We start from the raw sequence: 21,304 nt of genomic DNA on the forward strand, positions 1-21,304 counted from the left end.
CTTCTTGTCTTCATTTTAAAGCTTTGGCTATAGTCAGAAATGTCCTAAATAACAAACTATTTTGTATTTAATTTAGAGAAGAGTAAAGGGAAGAAAAATGAAAACTCAGTCTTTATGTAAGCTCCAAGGATATTAGGGCTTAGAGGGCTTTTCTAGTTTTATGAGAATTTGTACTACTGATTTTTATATATTCTTGTTTTTGAGATGAACAGATTTCTGGGGAAATTGTTGAGTTACAATGGCATTTCACTGTGATCCCTCTCAAGCTCACATCAGTTCTGTAACCTAATGACGACCTGTCTCTTCGGTTTACTGTCCTGTGAAATGTCAGCTCAAGATTCCCAGAAGTTGTGTGTTTATGATGAGTCAGAGTGCTTTTCCTCGGTGGGACAGTTGCTGGCTCTCTTAATTTTGGTGTATGTGCTTCAAAGTATCTAAACCTCCAGTCTGATCTGTATATGCTATCCTGTTAATTGTACTGATTATTTTGATTATCTTGCTTGAAGGTTCATACTTTTGAATTTGATAGAAATAAAGTTTTTTTCTGCTTAAAAAAAAATAAAAAAATTTAAAAAAAAATAAAATTCAGACAAAAATCAGTAAATATGCAGATTTGAACAGTATCATTAGCCAGCCTTACCTATCTAACATCTAGTAATTATTTAGACCACACATTCTTTTTAAGTTCATATGGAACATTTACCAAATAGCCTATGTACTGGTTTATAAATCAGATCTCAACAAACTTCAAAGAATTATAATAATAAAGAATATGTTATCTCATCATAAAGGAATTAAACTAGAAATCAGTAACAAAAAGATATTAAGAAAATCTCTAAGTGTTTGGAAATTAAGCAATAAATCTAAATAACCTATGGAATAAAGAAGAAAGTATACTGAAAACTAGAAAATATTGTAAACTAAATGACCTGATGAATGTTCTGATCTATTTGTCAATTTGTCTTTGACAGCACCAATACAATACTATATTCATCAAAATAGCTTTATGAAAAGTCATTATATATTAATGGGACAAGCCCTCTTATCTTCTAATTACTATCAATCTTGGCTATTTTGACCCTTTTCATATAAATATTGAATCAATATGTTAGGTTGTAGTATCTTATTTATACTGAAATATTAAAAAGATGACATATACAAAACTTGCTTAGAGGAAACTTACACTTTGAAATGCATAAAGTAGTAAAGATGTTTGAAAAAAATCATAAGCTAATATCTATGTCAAGAAACAATAAAAAGAATATCAAATTAGATTCAAAGACAAGAAATGATAGGAAATAATGGTCAAAAATAAATGAACTAGAAATCGAGATCAGTGAGATTAACTTATAAGACTGATCAAAGAAAATAAGAGAAAAAACCCACAAATTACCCATATTAGATATAAAAAAAATACTATAGATCCTACAGATATTTTAAAAATAATATGGAGATATGAGTAATTTTATGACAATAAATTTGATAACTGATGAAATGAACAAATTAAAAGTATCACTTATAAAAAAACCAGCCGGGTGCGGTGGTTGACGCCCCTAGTCCCAACACTTTGGGAGGCCGAGGCGGGTGGATCACGAGGTCAGGAGATCGAGACCATTCTGGCTAACACGGTGAAACCCCTTCTCTACTAAAAATACAAAAAAATTAGCCGGGCGAGGCAGCGTGCGCCCGCAGTCCCAGCTGCTGGGGAGGCTGAGGCAGGAGAATGGCGTGAGCCCAGGAGGCGGAGCTTGCAGTGAGCCAAGATCGCATCTCTGCACTCCAGCTTGGGCGACAGAGCGAGACTCCGTCTCAAAAAACAAAAAACAAAAAACAAACAAACAAAAAAACTACATAAGACAAATAACTATGAATACTGTTATACCTAGAAAACAACTTAATTCATAATTTAAAACCTTCATGCAAAGGAAACTCCAGGCTCAGCTTCCCTGGTGATCTCTTCTAAACATTTAGAAAACAGCGAAGAGCAATCTTAAACTTCTAAGAAACAGAAAATAAGAGATCATTCTCAACTTATTTTATAATGTCAGACTATCTCTGATACCAATAACTGACAAGAACATTATAAAAAAGGAAAGTCATAAGCCATTATCTCTCATCAACATAAACTCAAAAGCTCTAAACAAAATATAGCAAATAAAATCTAGACATAAATTTTTAAAGTATCACAAACACATGGTATCTATTATAGGAATTCAAGGTTAATTTAACATTCAGAGACAATGAATGTAATTCACCACATTGCATAACAGAGACAGATATATGATTATTTCAGTAGATGCATAAAAGTAGGTATGAAAATGTAATAGTCATTCCTGATTAAAGAAAGAAAACAAAACCAAAAACACCTCTCAAAAAGTAGGAATAGAAGAAAAATTCCTTAATTCAATAAATGGTATCTACAAATAGAGCTAATGTTACATTTATTGTTAAAATACTGAAGGCTTTCTCCCAAAGTCAGTGAAAACCCATGTTCAGACACAAACCTGCACAAATATGTTTATATCTGTTTTATTCATATTTGCTAAAAACTGTGAACAACCCAAATTTCCTTTAACTAGCAAATGGATAAATAACTGTGATACATTCAATTTTAGAGCTGACTCTAAAGAGATAGAGAAAATTATCTGGGGTAATGGAACAGTTTTAAATATTGATTGTGGTAGTCATAATGTGATTATACACATTTCTCACAAGTCACAGAGCAGTAGATTTAAAAAGTGAATTTTGCTGTATGCAGATTATAACTTAATTATTTTTAGTGAGAAAAAATATTTATGTAGCATTATAAAACCTGATCATCTAGTAATCAGTCTAAGTGATGTGTTGGCACATGTTTAACAACCAGTTCTTAGCAGTGGGTAGGTGGGGAAAAGTCCTGATTTGTGACATTTGCCAATTTCTGTGATATAAATACTACCACCATGGCCCACTTCAATCTCACAATGTGATTTACTGAATGTGGAGCCAGGAAGAGAGGTACCCGATCGGCTCTCATGAACTAGTAGGAGCTGGCTCCAACATACCACTGAAATCTAATGAAAGACACTGAAGACTTCTGCAGAAAAATATAAAACGTTACTGAAAGAGGGATATACATGTTCTCAGATTAGAAAACTCTGTATTGTAAATGTGTCAATGCTCCCCATTGATCAATAGATTGATTATAACCAAAATCAAATTCTCAGCAATCTTTCTTGTACAGATTAACAAGCTTATTTCTCTGCTGCATAAATATTTATTATGCAAATTAATAAGCTTATATGGAAAGGCAGAAAGCCAAGAATAACAAAGAAAACCTTGAAAAGGAACAAAATTGGGGGACTTACACTAACAGACACCAATAGATAATTAAAATCTACAGTAATTAAGACAGAGTGATATCACAAGTATAAACAAACAGACCGATAGAAAAGACTACAGATCCATACATATACAATCATCTGATTTACAACAAAGGTGCCACTGCAATAAATGAGAAAAGGAGATCTTTTCAATAAATGATGCTAAATCAATTGAATATTCATGTGTGGGGAAAATGAGCCATCACCCTTAGCTCTCAGCATACACAAAAACCAGTTCCAAATAAATCATAGACCTATGCCTGGAGGAGGAGAAGTGGACAAAAGATACAAATAAGCAATTGACAAAACCCACAATATTAAATGACCCCATAAATATAAAAAGATATTTACCGTCATGCAAATAAAAATGAAAAAATACATTGATAACTTTTTCACATATTGGATTTACAAAGATCAAAAGTGTAATAATTCTTTTCATTAGTTCAGATGTAAACTTGTACTCACAGATACTACAGGTGGGAATTAAAATGGATACAGCATCTTTGGGCTGCAATTTGGCAGATAACTATGAAAAGCACAAATACATGTATTCTTGACCCAGCAATGCTATTTCAAAGAATTCATTCGCAGATATACTCATACATATGCAAAACACCAGAAACAATGTAAATGTCCATCAATGAGGGACTGATTAATAAATTATGGTTCATCCTCTTGTTAAATATAATTGTAAAGAATGAGGAAGTTCATTTGGAACAATTGCCCAATATATATCATAAGAAATAACTCAAGGTATAATACAGTGTGTACAGTATGGCATAACTCAAAAAAAGTATGTGGGAGAGTCTGTTTGGCATGTTTAAGAATAGCAAGTAGTACAGTATGCATGGAGCAGGTTGAAAAGGTTATAAGGGGCCAGGTCAGGAAGATAAGACAGAGCACAAATCTGAAAGGATTTGGAAGAGAGTAGATATTATGGGTGAGAGTAATGGAAAAGACTTCAGTGGATATTGGTATCTGATTATCCTTTCCTTCTCTGCCTTTGTATACTAGGTGTGGGTTAGGTAGATAACTGAACTTTACGTTTATATGTTCAAGGCTCTTGAAGAGTTACACATGGAATTAATGAAAAGGAGGGATATTGTCTATTAATCATGACTTACACAGGCTATAAAATAAAACAAATACCTGAGTTGTGATAGTTCTTTATCACTCAGTATCAAATACTGAGATGCTTTATACAAAGAAGTCTCATTCTGTGAATGTAAGCAAAACACCATATTAAATATTCCTTCTTGGTGTAGAGACTTATAAAAATACAGAAATAATTTGTTATTAAATGAGAAAATAAATAATAGAATAGAATGAATTTGTGGAATATTTATAAATATATAGCCATTAGTTTGTATGTAACTTAAAGTTAAGAAAGAAACCTATCATTAACATCAGCCCATACATATAATTATGGTAATCAATATTTACATATAAAAGTATTTAGAAAAGCTACAATCTAAATGTGTATCAACAAATAAATGGACAGATAAAATGTGGTATATCCATACAATGAAATATTATTCAGCAATAAAAAGAAATGCAGTACCAATATATACTATAATAGGATGAATCCTGAAAACACTATGTTAAAAAGTCAGTAACAAAAGACCACATGTTGTGTAATTCCATTTACATAGAAACGTATAGAATTAGGCAAATTTATAGAAACAGAAAGTAGATTGGTGGTTACCCAGAGCTGGGGAGTAGGAAGGGTATGGAGGGTATAACAGGTATAAGGTTTCTTTTGGGAGCTAATGAAAATGTTTTAAAATTATAATAATTTCAGAATTATATATACTAAATATACTCTGAATATACTAAAACCAGTGAATTGTACACTTTAAATGGGTGAATTATGTGGAATATATATTTCAATAAAGCTGTTAAAAAACTATTTAGAAAAACTTGTTTCTGTAAAATAACAAAACCAAAAAACTAGACTAAAAATATTTAGAGAGCAGAGACCGTCTTATTCATCTTTGTATTTCTTAAAAACTTACAGCCTGGGCACAGTGGCTCAGGCCTGTAATCCTAGCACTTTGGGAGGCCAAGTCGGGGTGGTTCACGAGGTCAGGAGATCAAGACCATCCTGGCTAACACGGTGAAACTCTCTCTACTAAAAATACAAAAAATTAGCCAGGCATGGTGGCACGGGTCTGTAGTCCCAGTTACTTGGGAGGCTGAAGCAGGAGAATCGCTTGAACCTGGGAGGCAGAGGTTGCAGTGAGCTGAGATTGCGCTACTGCACTCCAGCCTGGGCGACAGAGCAAGACTCCGTCTCAAAAACAAAAACAAACAAATGAAAACTTGTAACAGAAGTTCACACACAGTAGGTGCTCAATAAATATTTATTTACATATATTTAATACAAATAACTGAAAAATATTGGACTGCAGGGTATTACTAAGAACAAATGTTATGCAGTTGACTCGTTATTCGTAACTATATATTATCTACACAATAAATATTATCCTTGTTAATCTAAAATAGGCTGGGCATGGTGGCTCATATCTGTAATCCCAGCACTTTGGGAAGGTGAGGCAGGAGGATCGGTTAAGCTCAGGAGTTCGAGACAAGCCTAGGCAACATAGCAAGCTGCCATCTTCACAAAAAAATTAAAATATTAGCCAAGCATGGTGGCACATGCCTGTAGTCCTAGTTACTCGGGAGGCTGAGGCAGAAGGATCATTTGGGTCCAGAAATATCAGATTATAGTGATCTATGATCATGCAACTGTACTTCAACCTGGGAAACAGAATGAGACCCTGTCTCTAAATTTTTTTTAATTCAAAAATCCTTTGGAATGCATAACAAGTTTCCTCAGCACCAGATTTCTTTTTTCTTAAACATGTTTTGCTAAATTAAACTCAGTTTCAATTCCCAGAATACTATGCAAATCCTAAAAAGAGACGGGGCAGGAAACAGGTCAGAAGTAAACCAGATGGAGACTAGCACTTTACTATGAATAATACAAATGTACAGCTCACAAGGAAGGAAAGAACCAACTATGCAGATGCTCCTCAACTTACAATAGGGTTACATCCTGATAAAACCATCGTAAGTTGAAAATATATTTTGAAAATGCATTTGATACACCTGACCTACTGAACATTACAGCTTAATCTACCCTACCTTAAACATCCTCAAAACACTTACATTAGCCTACAATTGGGTGAGATCATCTAACACAAAGCCTATATTATAATAAAGTGTTGAATATCTTATGTAGTTTATTGAATACTATATTGAAAGTGAAAAAAGAATGGTTATATGGGTACTTGAAGTATGATTTCTACTGAATAGGTATCGCTTTCATACCATTGTAAAATTGAAAACCCATAGGTCAAACCATCATAAGTTGAGACAGTCTGTATATCATTTCACCTTTTTATATACTTGGTGTTATAGTCAATCACTATAGGGACTTTGGGGACTTTTTCATTCTGTGTGCTGTTCTGAGTTACTGGAAGCTGGCACTCACTACTGAATTTAGCCATGTAGAAGGGGAATCTTCAAAAATGTCAAATGTGGAGAATAATCATATTTATATACTAGAAATGCTGTGGAAGTATATTTCTAATTTTCTCAATTGTAAACTTTGTAAAAAACAATTCTATCTTTCCAGCATAAACTAAGTAAGATGACACACTCTGGGCATATTACAGTCATTATACAGAAAAAAAACATACCACCAAGGAAACTATCTCTTGGCAACTAAAATTAAAAAGAACTATTACTTTTTCTTAAACTATTTATATCTCTTCCTTGCAGTAGAACTCAAAGAGAATGACATAAAAAACATTGTGTGAATGAAAAACTGAGAATGACTTCCAAAGTAACAGCAAAAGAGTTTATACAGAGACAAACAGAGATAAGGAAACAAAAACAAAATACTAACTCATAAATGTGAATCTTAAGAATGTTAGAGCAACAATAGAGATATGGGATTATATGTAATAGATCTCAAAACACTTCCGTACAGACTCTCAGGTAGTTCTGCTGTTAATGATAGCCTTTGAAGAAGAGGGTTAAAAGGATTAATGCAGATCCTGCAATATGAAGGCCTTGGAAGAGGTTAAGTCAGTCATTTATATAACAAGCTATTTATTTATATCGGACACAAACGAATTCCATAAACCATTCAATGGATGTCTCTAGAACAACAATGACATGATGATGAGGGCACTGTGAGTGTGCGTGTGCGTGTGTGTGTGTGTGTATGTGTGTGTGTAGAAAAGTAAGTCACTAATAAAAATAGAAATAGAAATGGATAATAGACATGAGGGGAAAGTTAAGTCTTTCTAGTAATTAAAGACAAACTAATTAAAACAGCCTTCCTAAATCAAGGACTAGACAGAGGGGAAAAAAGAGATAGCCTTTTTGGCTATCATAACTAGTAAAAAAAAAAAATATATATATATATATACACACACACACACACACACACACTCAGTATTGAAAACAATGAAAAACACTTAAAAATACACATACCTTTTAATAAAACAATTCCATGTATATTTATTTACATAGAGGTTCATAACATTATTTACATAGTGACAAATTGGAAACAGTCTAAATGTCTAACTGTAGGATACTGTAAATAAATTATGTCACAGTTCTATTATACAAGATATGGAGCCATTCAAAATCATGGTATAGAAAAAAATCTCATCATAAGAAAATATGTTCACATGTTTTAAGAAAAACAGATGGAAGGCATAATTCCCACTAAGAAAAACAAATACATATACCTTTGTAGTCACTGAAAAAAAGTCAGTTTTAGACACAGTTGTTTTCTAAAGAAATACCTAGTCCTTTAATCATCTTTGAGTCAGCTATATTGAAAATGGATGATTACTCTTTTGCTGAATTTTGTCTGTGTCATGCTCAATTCTATCTCCATCATTCTAAGCTGTTCTCTACATTGCAAAGATTGGAAATATACTGCAGAGACTGTGAAACTACGGCACTACAATTCTTACAATCCATTCTTGGAGAGCTCTTGTTTAGATTTTGCCAATGAAAAGCATTAATGACATTTGGAAGACAGGGTGAAGGAAAAGCCATTATTGCCTTCTAACAGAAAGAATAGATATGTGAACTGACAGCAGCCATGAGACTTGCAGCACATGGCAAAGGCACAGAACTACACCAATTTGTGGACAGTAGCTAACACGTCCACCAGATAGTCAGGCACTTGGAAAAAGTATGTGATAGAGCTTTGGAAGAGGCATGGAGTATAAGGATATTCAGTCCCAGGTGAATGTCCTCCAAAGGGCATTCACTGCTGAGGACCCTCAAGGTAATTAGGTACACAAGGTGACTCATTTTATGGATATCAGTCAATCTCCTTCCCTAGCTATCCCAGCTCAGTAGTACCAGAAACTAACCCAGCAAAAGAAATATAAAGCACCTACATTAATATCAGATAAAATAGACTTTGGGGCAAAAAGCATCATGAGAGATAAAGAGGTTTGTGGCATAAAAAATAAAAGGTTAAACTCATTAGGAAGATATAACAATTCTACATTTGTGTGCACTTAACATAGCTCAAAGGTCTATGAGCAAAATAACAGAACAGAAGGGGAAATTGACAAATGCACTTCATGTTTTTTTTAAAAACTTATCTGAGAACTTTAAAGTATCTATCAGATAGCAGTATTTGGTAGATCAAGCAGTTCAAAATCAGAGTATAGAAGATATGAACAATACATTTAGTAGGTTTGAGCTAATGGACATATGTTGCATACTGCATCAAAAATCAGAAAACATGAAATGCTTTTCAAATGCACATGGGATATTCATAAAAATTAAAAATGCATTAGTACATAAATCAAATTTCAACCAAGTTCAAAGCATGGGTGTTCTATAAACATGAACTGCTCAATATTGTAGCCAGTAGCCATATGTGACTATTTAAATCAATCAAAAATTAAGTGTATTTGGTCCTCATTCTAACTAGCCACATTTCAAGTGCTCAATAGCCACATATGATTAGTGACTACCATACTGGACAGTGCAGACAAAAAACATTTCCATCACCATAGAAAGTGGTGCAATACAACATATATTCTGACTATAATAAAATAAAGTATGAAATTGATAACAAAACATTAATTTAGAAAAAACCATACTTTTACCACATTCATGAGTAAAAAAATATATTATGAACAATGATATGGTCTGGCTCTGTGTCCCCACCCAAATGTCACCTTGAATTGTAATCCGAATTGTAATTCCCATGTGTTAGGGGAGGGGCCTCGTGGGAGGTAATTAGATCATGGGGGTGGTTCCCCCATGTTGTTCTCATGATAGTGAGTGAGTTCTCATGAGATCTAATGGTTTTGTAAGGCACTTTTACCCCATTAGCTCTGCGCTTCTCTCTCCTGCCGCTACGTGAAGAAGGATGTGTTTGCTTCCCCGTATGCCATGATTTTAAGTTTTCTGAGGCCTCCCCAGTCATGCAGAACTGTGAGTCAATTAAACCTCTATAATTAAACCTCTATAATTCCTTTATAAATTACCTAGTCTAGGGTATGTCCTTATTACAGGATGAGAATGGACTAAAATTACATATTAAAATACTTAAAACTGAACAATAATAAATCTACTACATATCAACATATATAGGATACAGCAAAATTGTTATGTAGAAAAAACTTATAGCCTTAAATGCATAGATCAGAAAAAGAAGAAAAGCTGAAAATATATGAGCTCAGAATCCAACTTCTTAAGTTACAAAGAATAAAATATAGAATAAACCAAAAGAAAGTATAATAATACAGATGCACAGAAATTAAACAAATAGAAAAGAAAAAAGGAGAAATCACATGATAAAAGATATACTAAGGAAGGTACACGTAAACAAAATTAAGCAGAGAAAATAACAGAAAACTTAGAACAACCTTATGCCAGCTTGATGAAATGGATAGATTTCAAGAAAAATGTAAATTACTAAAACTGACTTAAGAAGAAATAGAAAACTTTAATTATTCTATAACCAAAACAGAAATTGAATGAATAGTTCAAAATCTTATATGTCAGGTCCAGGAGGTTTAATAGACTAGTTTTCTCAAACTAGATCGTCCTAATCTTACATGAATTCTTACAGAGAATTTTTTTAAAAAGGAAATGTCCATACTCATTTTATAAAATTAGTATAGCCTTGATACCTTGATATCAAAGTTAGACAAAGAAAGTGCAAGAAAGGAAATTCAGTGACCTGTAAGCCCATGGAAAAGACACCATGAGCAAAGCTCACCCTCTGGAGTTGAAAAAATGTATGAACAAGAAGTTATAACTGAAATTAAATGGTGGCAGACATGTCCAAGGAATATTGTGGGGATTTGATCCCTTTATGAATCTTGTGATAGATAAATGTGTGGAGATGGCAACTAGTGGACAGCAGAACAATATTGGAATGGTGGTAATACAAGGAAATAGTACCATCATGTTAGAAGCCTTGAAATGAGTATAAATAATGACCGTTCAGAAGAGAAATCCATGTTGCCTCTCCAAAGGGCCTATTTTACTATGATGTAAAAATTAGGTCATATACATTTTCATATTAGACTTTTTGTTAAATAAACTTTTGTAATAGTCAAAAAAAGAAATTTAGTTGTAAACATGCTTGCAAATATCGTCATCTAAAGATTAGCAAACCCAGTAATGTATTGAAAAAGGAAATACAGCATGACTATCCTGGATTTCTAGAAATGCAAGATCACTTCAACATAAAAGATCTATTAATCTAATTAAACATATTAACAAACTAGAAAAAAACCATATAATTATTTGAATGAATGCAGGAAAGGCATTTGTTAAAATTCAATATCCAGTGATGATTTTTAAAAACTAATAATTATGAATAAAGGAGAAATCTGATGAAGTCTTAATCTGATGAAGTGAGACTGGGAAGAGTTCTGAGAAGAACTCTGGAATCCATTGAAGACTTGAAACTTCCAGGGATAAGCTTGGACATAAATTGCAGTTAATTTCAGTCAATTTTAGCTCTTAGTTCAGCAGGAGCTACACATCCCATATCTCCCAGTCTCATGGCATATGCAGCCATACATGTGTTCCTGGAGCAGCTTGAATGCAGGTTGTGGGACCCAAGGTGGGAAAAAGAACCCTGTCTTCCAAAATTTGGAGATCTGTATTCTGATTGATAATTTGCTGCTTCTGATCATGGAGGTGCAGATACAGGTGAGTTGTCCTTGTTGCACACCCCACCTCTCATTGTTGGAAGCCCCACCCACTCTAGCTCAAGTGACTTTCAGGGGACTTAAAGGGCAGGTTCCTTTAACTACCCCTTCATTTTTCTTTCTCCCCTCTTTTGGAAACCAGACACTAAAGACTAGGACATTCAAAAGCAACTGCTTACACAGGGGAAATTAGTTACCGCATATGCCCAGGGAAAGGCATAGGCTCAGAAAAGACCATGAAGATCTTAAGTTTACATGTCAGGCTGATCCTTGACATGGAGACATCCTACAACAATTAAAACAAAAAGAAAAAATAGCAAACCCTGGGAAAGAGAGAAATTCTGACTTCCAGAGTTACCACATTATTAGTTTCAAATGTCTAGTTTTCAACAAATCACAAAGTATACAAAGAAATAAGAAAGTGCTAGCCATTTAAGGGGGAAAAAATAAAACAGAAACTGTCCTAGAGAAAGACAACATGGCAGCCCTACTCAATAATTACTTTAAAACCACTGTCTTATAAATACTCAAAGAACCAGCAGAAGACATGCAGAAAGTCAAGAAAAATGACATACAAACAAAATAGAAATTTCAGTAAAAAGATAGGAAACCTAAAAGTAAACCAAAAATAAATTCCACACTGAGCAAGATGGTTCATGCCTGTAACTTAAGCACTTTGGGAAGGTGAAGTGAGAGGATCATTTGTGGCCAGGATTTTCAAACTGCAGTGAGTTTTGATCATACCACTATACTCCAGCCTGGGCAACAGAGTGAGACCCTATCTTTAAAAGAAGAAAAAAAGAAGCTTAAAAATATAATAATTGAAATGAAAAATTCACTAGAGGGAGTCAAAGACAGATTTGAGCAGATAAAAAAAATCAGCAAACTTGAAGATTAGGAAAATAGAAATTATCAAGTCATTGAAGAATAGAAAGAAAAAAGATTGAAGAAAACTGAAAACAGCTTAAGGAACCTGTGGGACACCATCAAATGAACCAACACACACACACTGTAATAGTTTCAGAAGAAGAAAAGAAAGAGAAAGTGGCAGAGAGATTATTTGTAGAATAACAGCTGAAAACTTCCCAAGTTCGATGAAAGATAGACATCTGAGAAGTTCAACAAATTCCAAGTAGGATGAACTCAGAGACCCACATTGAGACCCATTATAATCAAACTGTCAAAAGCCAAAGACAAAGAAAAATTTGAAAACAACAAGAGAGAAGTGACACATCACATAGAAGGGATTATTAACAAGATTTGTCAGCAAATTTCGCATCAGAAACTTTGGAAGCAAAAGAGCAGTGGGCAGACATAGTCTAAGCACGGAAAGAAAAAAAACCTGTGAACTAAAAATCCTATATCCAGCAGCTCTGTCCCTCAAAAATGAGGAAGAAATTAAGACGTCCCCAGATAAACAAAAGCTGGAGTTTGTTACCACTAGACCTGCCCTTCAAGAAATGCTAAAGGTAGTGAGTTCTGCATGTTGAAATGAAAGGACACTACACAGTAACTTAAAGCCATATGACAAAATAAAAATCTCAGTAAAGGTAAATATATGGGCAATTATTAAAGGTAGTATTATTTTAATAATAGTTTGTAGCTTCATCTTTGGTATTCCATATGATTTAAGAGACTAATACTTTTAAAAAATAATTATAAGTCTAAAAGCTACTATAATAATAATTGTAATTTTGGTCTGTAATTCCACATTTTCTTTTCTATATAATTTAAGAAACTAATGTATTCTTTTTTTTTTTTTTTCCGACAGAGTCTTTCTCTGTTTCCCAAGCTAGAATGCAGTGGCATGATCATGGCTCAATGCAGCCTCAACTTCCTGGGCCCAAGTGATTCTCCTGCTTCAGCCTCCTGAACAGCTGGGGCTACAGGCATGCACCACCACGCCTCGATAATTTTTGCTTTTTTTTTTTTTTTTTTTTTTGTGGAGACAGGGTTTTGCCATGTTGACCCGAACTCCTGGTCTTGAACTCCAGGGCTCAAGCGGTCCTCCCACTTCATCCTCACAAACTGCTGGGATTATAGCCATGAGTCACCATGTCCAGTTGAGAAACTAGTGCATTTTAAAAAACAGTTACTAGTTTATGTTTTTTGGACACTTAATATGTATAATTTTATGATACCAAAAACTGAAAGGGGTGAGGATGGACATGTAAAGGAGAAGAATTTTTGTATGTTATTAAAATTAAACTAATATACATTCAAATTAGAGTGTTACAACTTTAGAATGTTAAATATAATCTCCATGGTAACCATAAAAAAAGCTAGAAGGGAAATGATAAGGGAATTAAAACATTACACTATAAAAATCAACTGAACACAACAGAGGGTAATGTGCAGTAATGCAGGAAATGAGAGACAAAAAAGCTGTAAGACACACAGAAAACAAACAGCAAAACAAACAAAAGAAGTCACACCTTATTAGTAATTACTTTAAATGTAAACAGATATAAACCCTCCAATCAAAAGATAGAGATTGGCATAATGAATTTAAAAACATGATCCAACTATATGCTGTCTATAAGAGCTTTGCTTTAGATCCAAAGACACAAGCAGATTGAAAGTGGTAGGGTGGAAAAAGATATTCCATGTAAATATAAACCAAAAGAGAGTAGAGGTGGTAATACTAATATCGGAAAAGATAGCCTTTAAAAAATCAAAAAAGTTAACAAAAAACAAGAACTGGTTTTTCTTTAGAGACAGTATCTTGTTATGTTGTCCAGGCTGGAGTATAGTGGCTAGTCACAGGCAAAATCATAGCACATTACAGCCTCAAACTCCTGGGCTCAAGCAATCCTCCTGCCTCAGCCTCTGGAATAGCTGGGACTACAGGCGCATACCACCATACCTGGCTAGGAAGTCATATACTAATAAAAGTTTTAATACAGCATTTGAATATATAGCAATAACAAAAATCTATGTACCTAGGAACACTGTATCAAAATATGTGAAGCAAAGTTGACAGAATTGAAAGAAGAAATGGTTCTATACTAATAGTTGGAGGCTTCAATATCCTATTCTCAACAATGGATAAAACAAACAAACAAAAAGGAAATAAAGACGTGCAAAGAAATAGAGAACTTGAACCACACAATATGCCAACTAGACCTAACAGACAAATACAGACACTCTAGCCAACAACAATAGAATACACATTTTTCTCATGTGTACCTGGAACATTCTCCAGATAGACTATAAGGGAGGTCACATATTAAATCTCAATACATTTTTAAAAGATAGATATAATACTAGATATTTTCTTCAATCACAATGAGATGAAGTTGGAAATTAGCAACAGAATGAAAATTGGAAAATTCACAAATTTGTGACAATTAAACAACACACTCTTAAACAACAAAGGATCAAAGAAAAAAATCACAAGAGAAATCATAATATTAATTGCAAATCAAAACTACAATGAGATATCACATCACATCCATTAGAATGACAACTATTTTTTTAAAAAACAGAACATAACAAGTGTTGGCGAAGATGTGAAAAAATTTAAACATGTGTGCACTGTTGATAAGAACACAAAATAGTACAGCCGCTGTGGAAAACAGTATGGCAGTTCCTCAAAATATTAAAAATAGAATTACCATAATAAGATCCAGCAATTCCACTTCTGGGTATATACCCAAAAGTATTGACAGCAGGGTCTCAAAGGGATACTTGTACACCATGTTCATGGAAGTATTATTCACAATAGCTAAAATGTGAAAGCAACCCAGTGTCTGTCAACAGATGAATGGATTAAAAAATGTGGTATATACTTACAATGGAATGCTATTCAGTCTTAAAAAAGAAGGAAGTTGTGATATATTCTATAATATGGATGAAACTTGAGGACATTTTGCTATGTGAAATAAGCCAGTCACAAAATGAAAACTGTATCATTCCACTAACGTGAGTTACACAGAGTAGTCAAAATCATAGTTAAAGGAAGTAGAATGGTGGCTGCTAGTAGCCATGAGAAGGAGGGATGAGGAGTTACTGTTTAATGGGCACAGAGTTTCAGTTTTGCAAGATGAAGAGTTCGGGAAATAGACAGTGGTGATAGCTACACAACAATATTTTATTTGTGTACTAGTATCATGGAACTGTACATTTAAAAATGGTTATGATGGTAAAATTTATGTTATATGTACTTTACCACAAATTTTAAAACCTGATAAAAAATGAAGTGTAAAATTTTTAAACCAGATAATATAAAAGACTATTTTACAACTTTGAGGTAAGAGAAGATATTTTTAAAAATATAAAAAGTACAAGCCATAAAGGAAAATATTTAAATGGACTACACTTAAACACATAATATCTATTTGTTAAAATACACTGTAGAGATCAAAGTCATGCACAAAATGGTAAAAGATATCTATAAGACAATCAGCAAAGGACTTACATGAAAAATATGTATACAACTCCTACAAAGCAAGAAGAAAAGATAACCTAATTTTAAAATGGGCAAAGGGCAAACAGACACTGAGGAGGGAATATGAATGGACAATAAATATATGCTCACGCCTCACTGGTAATCAGTAAAATGCAGACTGAAACTACAATGAGATATCATTTCAGATCTATCAATACCAACTATGGGTAAGGATGTGGAGTAAACAAAATATCTTGTGGAAAATTGCACACTCCAGATTCTCTTTATTTTAGGCACTTCAAATGTAAAACTAAATAGTGTATTTTTTAGGGATATATATTTATTTTTAGCTAAACTGTAAAAATTATCAAGCGAATTAGAAACTTCAAATTAATGAAAGTGTTTACTTTTGGAGAGGGATAAGAACAAGTTGTGCTGGCCGGGTGCAGTGGCTCACACCTGTAATCCCAGCACTTTTTGGGGCTGAGGTGGGTGGATCACCTGAGGTCAGGAGTTTGAGACCAGCCTGACCAACCTGGGAAAACCCCATCTCTACTAAAAATACAAAAATTAGCCGGGCATGGTGGTGGGCACCTGTAATCCCAGCTACTCGGGAGGCTGAGGCAGGAGAATTGCTTGAACCTGGGAGGCAGAGATTGCAGTGAGCTGACATTGCACCATTGCACTCCAGCCTGGGCGACAGAGCGAGACTCTGTCTCAAAACCAAAACAAAACAGGTTATCCTTAAGGAGAGGCATACAAGGTGTGACAAAATATTGATAATGTTCCATTTCTTTGGCTGGGGGTCACAGGTGCTCATTCTTTTTAAAAAACTGAACACATATGTTTTATATGTTCTTTTGTATACATATGTTTCATAAGAATTTTTATGTAAAAGAGGAAGACCCTCTAAATCTAAAATCTTTTTTTTATTACTGGAAGTACCACACGGTGGATTATTTCCCTGGTGATCATAGGTTCTGCCTACAGTGTAGTCACTGATTGTAAAGATAATAAAGGCTGCAGAGTCTGAAATGGAACAAAGGTGTAACCCATGAGTCATCAAGACAAGGTAAGCAGATGTTAAGTATAAAAAATATATATCTATAGGAAAAGTAAATTTAAAAGATGCAGGGAAGGCAACTTAAGTTAAAAAATGTAGGGAAGGAAAATGTACAATACATGTCTTATATACAGTACACATCACACAGTACATGTATGACCCAGTAGAAAATTATTTTTTTCTTTTTGAGATGAAGTCTCGTTCTGTCACCCAGGCTGGAGTACAGCGGTGCAATCTCAGTTCACTGCAACCTCCGCCTCCCGGGTTCAAGTGATCCTCCTGCCTCAGCCTCCCTAGTAGCTGGGATTACAGGTGTGCACCACCATGCCCAGCTATTTTGGGGTGGTTTTGTTTGATTTATTTATTTATTTTGAGACGGAGTCTCACTCTGTGACCCAGGCCGGAGTGCAGTAGTGCAGTCTCGGCTCACTGCAACCTCCGTCTCCTGGGTTCACGCCATTCTCCTGCCTCAGCCTCTTGAGTAGCTGGGACTACAGGCACCCGCCACCACACCCAGCCGATTTTTAAATATTTTTAGTAAAGACAGAGTTTTACCGTGTTAGCCAGGCTGGTCTCAAACTCCTGACCTCAGGTGATCCATCCACCTCGGCCTCCCAAAGTACTGGGATTATAGGCATGAGCCACTGTGTCCAGCCAAGACCCAGTAGAAATTTTATATTGTTTTAAGAGAATTAGGTATATAGAAGATGAGGTAGGTAAAAAGGGACAAACAGTCTCATTTCAAGAAAAATAGAATGTAGCCAACTGGAAAAGAAAGAATATCATGAGGTAACTATAGCACACTCAAGATTGTTTTAAATCTTTCCTCAAAACCAGAAACCTAAAAATTAATTTTCCACAAACGCCTTTTCAACAACTGGGCATTTCCTACACTTACTATGAAGCCAAGATAGTGATTTTTAAAGGCAGTCAAAGCTGCACTTTAGTGCAAATACTATTTTTCTTCTTCTTCTTCTTCTTCTTCTTTTTTTTTTTTTTTTTTTTTTTTTTTTTTGAGACAGAATCTCGCTCTGTCGCCCGTGCAGTGATGCGATCTTGGCTCACTGCAACCTCTGCCTCCAGGGTTCAGGTGATTCTCCTGCTGCAACCTCTGCCTCCAGGGTTCAGGTGATTCTCCTGCCTCAGCCTCCCAAGTAGCTGGGATTACAAGTGTATGCCACCACACCTGGCTAATTTTTTGTATTTTTAGTAGAGATGGGGTTTCACCAGGATGGTCTCCATCTCCTGACCTCCTGATCTGCCCGCCTCAGTCTCCCAAAGTGCTGGGATTACAGGCGTGAGCCACCGCGCCCCGCCTAGCGCAAATACTATTTTTCTAAAGCAATTTCGCACTATCTGTTTCTGTCACATTGTAGAAAACTCAAATTCCCAGGTGGTATCCCAAGTTTTTAAGCAACTTTGACAAAAACAAACAAACAAAGTATGCATTTCTGTTTTGTTTCTGGTAGTACTCAAGCTCTAACCCAGCAGTGAAAGACTGCTTTCTGGGCTACTGTTTCTGACACTTACCTGTCCCCTTTATTTTCCACACTAGCACATTCTTTGCCTACTTCTCTAGTCCAAGTGATCACATTTATAGAGCATCGATTTCTTATATCAGCTTAATCCTAGATAAGCTTGTTGTGGTACCTTTTGGCATACTAGTCCTTGCCCTCATCACATGGACTGTAGAAGCAAACAACCCTGAATTTGAATACTAGATTTATAACCTAGAAACTATGGTACCTCTGGCAAGTCACTTACGCTCTCTGAATCTCAGATCCCTTATACATTCAAATGATTCATAATAATACTAATGCCTATTTTGGAAGAATTGACTTGCATATGCTTAAATTTATTCAAACATCTTAAGGGTAGATTTAGGTACAGGTGGTAGGATGCTCAGTTCTACTCAGACTTGCTTCCCAGTTTTATCTCTGAGTATGGTCTTCAAACATCACCCTCAATTCTAGTAGTCAGCAGACATGCTTTTCTGCTGTCTAGCTTTCATGGTCCCTGTAAGACCTACAGGTCTGTAGCTACTAAGATAAAAACACCTGTTATATGGTCCTTAGGTTCCTTATCTAAATTTTAGCTCTCAGGTTGATTTTGCAAATATCTTTCTTGCCCTTTTCTTGGAAATCACCGTATTTTCCCATTCTGGATTGTCTACCTTGATGCCTTTTTCTTTCCAACTTGTCTGAAAAATACTTACTTAGCTAGATAAGGCCAATTCGCTGTGTTTTTTTGTTTTTTGTTTTTTGTTTTTTTGAGACAGAGTCTCGTTGTCGCCCAGGCTGGAGTGCAGTGGCACGATCTCGGCTTACTGCAAGCTCTGCCTCCCGGGATCACGCCATTCTCCTGCCTCAGCCTCCTGAGTAGCTGGGACTACAGGCGCCTGCCACCACGCCTGGCTGATTTTTTGTATTTTTTTTTTTTTTTTTTTTAGTAGAGATGGGGTTTCACCGTGTTAGCCAGGATGGTCTTGATCTCCTGACCTTGTGATCCACCCGCCTTGGCCTCCCAAAGTGCTGGGATTACAAGCGTGAGCCACCATACCCGGCCGACTGGCTTATTTTTTAAGCTCTCATAAGATTTTTCTCATGAGAGACCTCTGTCTACTACGAGGATCTGTTTTCTGTATTATCTTCACACCCCACCCCATTCTCTCCATAAAAACATTCCACAATATCATGTTATAGAAAATAAATTAGGAAAAAACCCCAGGTTCTAATTTCAGTCCTTTTACTTACCAAATATGTGACTTTCACTAAATCATTTGACTCACCTCTGAGTTAGTTTTTTTTATCTGCAAAATAGTGATATGCCCTAAGACACATAATTACTTAAGAGGTTGAAGATCAAATGCAATAATGCAGATGAATATGCACTGAAACTGTAGTTCTATAATATAATACAGAAGGTATTAACCATTCAACAAAGAGATAGAATAGAAGATAAGGGAATCTGAATTCAAACTGAAGAGCAGGAATCCTGGGTCAATCATCTACTAGCTATACCTTTTAACATGTAAAATGAGGATTACAGCATCTATTTCATATGATATTAGCTTAATGATGTTGGCTACTATTGCTGTTACTAAATGCCTACTATGTGTTAGTCATTCTACTAGATACTGGTAATAAAATGGAATTAAGACTGACAGGGCTAACATCTTTGCCAAAACCTCTATCTCCTACTCCATCTACTACATTTTCTAAGTCATTTATGTCATATATTCTTTACAGCAAAGAAAAATCTGAGTAGTAAAGCATTTCCACAGAACATCAAGGTAAGAGTCCAGAATTCCACAATTTCTTTTCTATAATAATTTCCAGTGAACACTATAGTGATTCTAGTATTTCTTTTCTTAATCCATCCCTTCAGTTGAAACTTTCCTGATGATTTCTGGGTAAACTATCTGGGATGTTTCTATCAAATGTAAATAATCCAAGGTAGTATTTCTCAAAATAACACCTAAAGACCATCTGCTTCCCAATCACCTAAAATGCTAATTAAAAGGCAGATTCCTAGGCCCTCTTTCAGATCTGTTGATTCCAAAGCTCTGGCTAGAAGATGGGAGAGTCTGCATTTCTAATAAGTCTCTGTGTGATTTTTATGAAAACCCGATGTGAGAACCATGTTCCCAAGAGGAAAAAACTTCCACTACATAAGAAGTTTATAAGACCGGGCGTGGTGGCTCACGCCTGTAATCCCAGCACTTTGGGAGGCTGAGGCGGGCCGATCACGAGGTCAGAAGATCGAGACCATCCTGGCTTACATGGTGAAACCCCTTCTCTACTAAAAATACAAAAACATTAGCCGGGCGTGGTGGTGGGCACCTGTAGTCCCAGCTACTCCGGAGGCTGAGGCAGGAGAATGGTGTGAACCCAGGAGGTGGAGCTTGCAGTGAGCTGAGATGGCATCACTGCACTCCAGCCTGGGCGACAGAGCGAGACTCCGTCTCAGAAAAAAAAAAAAAAAAGAAAAGTTTATAACCAAAGGAAATTCTGCGCAATAATGATCCAAAACTTCATGAAGGAGAAAAATTTTAATCCTCAGAATACATTTTCACACGCCTCTGTTAATAGGGTGGAGACAACAACTCATGGAGATTGAGAACAAAAGTGACTTGAATATATGCACCCTAACTCTGTGTGTTCAATAAATTCCTACTCTAGAGGCCAAGAGAACGGGTGGAAACGGGGATACACTGCAAATGTTTACTTAAATTTCAGAAGAAGCAAATAAAACGTATCGCAATAGTCAG

The 21,304-nt window shown here is 35.3% G+C and overlaps 1 protein-coding gene and 1 pseudogene across 4 annotated transcripts in view; one reads left to right on the forward strand and one right to left on the reverse strand.

The window, feature by feature from the left end:
* The window catches only part of LOC105481840 (atlastin GTPase 1), a 106,977-nt gene that overhangs the window by 57,060 nt on the left and 28,613 nt on the right, over positions 1–21,304 (reverse strand). The window lies entirely within an intron of this gene.
* Positions 10,454–10,858, forward strand: LOC139364293 (small nuclear ribonucleoprotein G pseudogene; annotated as a pseudogene).

Source organism: Macaca nemestrina, chromosome 7, assembly GCF_043159975.1.
Source record: "Macaca nemestrina isolate mMacNem1 chromosome 7, mMacNem.hap1, whole genome shotgun sequence".
In the NCBI taxonomy this organism is placed as follows: domain Eukaryota; kingdom Metazoa; phylum Chordata; class Mammalia; order Primates; family Cercopithecidae; genus Macaca; species Macaca nemestrina.